At 42.5% G+C, this 2,456-nt stretch overlaps 1 non-coding gene across 1 annotated transcript; it reads right to left on the bottom strand.

Annotated features, from left to right (window-relative positions):
* Positions 1 to 1,274: 1,274 nt before the first annotated feature.
* On the bottom strand, positions 1,275 to 1,381 carry LOC113881070. Its single transcript, XR_003507925.1, has one exon. It is a non-coding gene; the product is annotated as a U6 spliceosomal RNA (small nuclear RNA).
* Between the last annotated feature and the right edge of the window lie 1,075 nt (positions 1,382 to 2,456).

Genomic DNA, 2,456 nt, shown 5'->3' with positions numbered 1-2,456 from the left:
CACTGCCAAGTGTCCTGGGCTTTATCTTCTCAGGAGGCCTGACTTCTCCAACCTGAATCAAGTAACAACGTATTGTCTAAATACCTAAAAGCAAAAAAAAAAAAAAGTTTAGATGCCTCCGACCTCAGACCCACCACCCAGAATCACCTCTGACTCCAGATGACCAGTGGAAACATTTTCATCAATGGCTTCTAGCAAAGAATTATTTTCAGGAATCAGATGAACTTTGAGGTTGCACCTAAGTAAAGGGGAGATTAGATTAATGAATCATCATAGGATAAGCTCTACTGTGGTAACAACCACTGAATCTTTTTTTTTTAATTTTATTTTATTTTTAAACATTACATAATTGTATTAGTTTTGCCAAATATCAACATGAATCCGCCACAGGTATACATGTGTTCCCCATCCTGAACCCTCCTCCCTCCTCCCTCCCCATACCCTCCCTCTGGGTCGTCCCAGTGCACTAGCCCCAAGCATCCAGTATCGTGCATCGAACCTGGACTGGCAACTCATTTCATACATGATATTTTACATGTTTCAATGCCATTCTCCCAAATCTTCCCACCCTCTCCCTCTCCCACAGAGTCCATAAGACTGTTCTATACATCATTGTCTCTTTTGCTGTCTCGTACACAGGGTTATTCTTACCATCTTTCTAAATTCCATATATATGTGTTAGTATACTGTATTGGTGCTTTTCCTTCTGACTTACTTCACTCTGTGTAATAGGCTCCAGTTTCATCCACCTCATTAGAACTGATTCAAATGTATTCTTTTTAATGGCTGAGTAATACTCCATTGTATATATGTACCACAGCTTTCTTATCCATTCATCTGCTGATGGATATCTAGGTTGCTTCCATGTCCTGGCTATTATAAACAGTGCTGCGATGAACATTGGGGTACACGTGTCTCTTTCCCTTCTGGTTTCCTCAGTGTGTATGCCCAGCAGTGGGATTGCTGGATCATAAGGCAGTTCTATTTCCAGTTTTTTAAGGAATCTCCACACTGTTCTCCATAGTGGCTGTACTAGTTTGCATTCCCACCAACAGTGTAAGAGGGTTCCCTTTTCTCCACACCCTCTCCAACATTTATTATTTGTAGACTTTTGGATCGCAGCCATTCTGACTGGTGTGAAATGGTACCTCATAGTGGTTTTGATTTGCATTTCTCTGATAATGAGTGATGTTGAGCATCTTTTCATGTGTTTGTTAGCCATCTGTATGTCTTCTTTGGAGAAATGTCTATTTAGTTCTTTGGCCCATTTTTTGGAAAATATGGAACGCTTCATGAATTTGCATGTCATCCTTGCTCAGGGGCCATGCTAATCTTCTCTGTATCGTTCCAATTTTAGTATATGTGCTGCCAAAGCGAGCACAACCACTGAATCTTAAAGTGGCAAGATATGAGCCCCACCACCACCTCTACCACACACTGACAAGTTTTTGTGAAAACTGGAGAAAATGGAGTGAAATCTGTAGTTTAGTTGACAGTATTATGTCAGTGGCAGTTCCCTGGAGTAATACTGACCTGTAGTTAGATGTGATACCTCCATGGGGGAAGCTGGCTGAAGAGTTCAGGGATGCTCTGTACTATATTTGCAACTTTGTGGGAGTCCAGAGTGATCTCAACACAGGTCAGCATTTCTCTCTCACCTACCCCACTTGCCCATCTACAAGGCAGCTGGGGGTTCTTCTTTGTGTTGTGGATTCAGGCTGACAGATCAGCTCTTTAGAGAGTTTGGGAGGGCCCGGGCCTGGCACATGAGTGCCCCTGCCCAAAAGCGACACCAGGACAGCCTTTCAGCAGGTACCCAGACCTAGTAGTCATGCAGGCAGGCAAAGGGGGAGGAAGGGAGAGTCAGTGACGTCTTCGCACGTGCTCAGAATGTGGTAAGCTAGAAATATTTAGCAAATACCATGACTGACTCACACTGAAGCAAGCAGTGAGCTGCAGAACAAGCTCTGGTGTTCTAAATACAAATTCAGAGCCTGTCAACAAGAAATTTGAGGAGGACCTATGCACCTTAAAGAATAAACGTCTTTCCCCCAGGTGAATTCAGGCTCTACTACTCATTTAATGGTTGACTTTGAGCCCATTACATCTCCCCTAAGCTTTAGTTCCTTCCTTGGAAAATGAGTTTGTTAAGATTAAAGGAGATCACACATGAAATGTTCTGTGTGAAGTGTATGTGGAGGTGCATGAATAGCAAGTGTACAACACACATTAGTATTTCTAGTGCCTTTACTCTTTCTGCTACTGTTGTTTGGCTGTTATTCTTTTTATCCACTATCATTTCCCATTCGGTCTATCAAGGCTGTATGTTGAAGGAGAAATAGAGGGGGTAGGCATGCTGAAAGTTAAAGGCATGTACTTACTAATTAGTCAACTGAACCCTTATTCACTCCTATTAGATCTTGATTCTTATCTTCTCACCCATCCAGTTCGGTCTC

This window comes from Bos indicus x Bos taurus, chromosome 22, assembly GCF_003369695.1.
Source record: "Bos indicus x Bos taurus breed Angus x Brahman F1 hybrid chromosome 22, Bos_hybrid_MaternalHap_v2.0, whole genome shotgun sequence".
Classification (NCBI taxonomy): Eukaryota; Metazoa; Chordata; class Mammalia; order Artiodactyla; family Bovidae; genus Bos; species Bos indicus x Bos taurus.
Note: the sequence above shows the minus strand (reverse complement) of the source record. Positions and strands in the feature narration are given on the sequence as shown.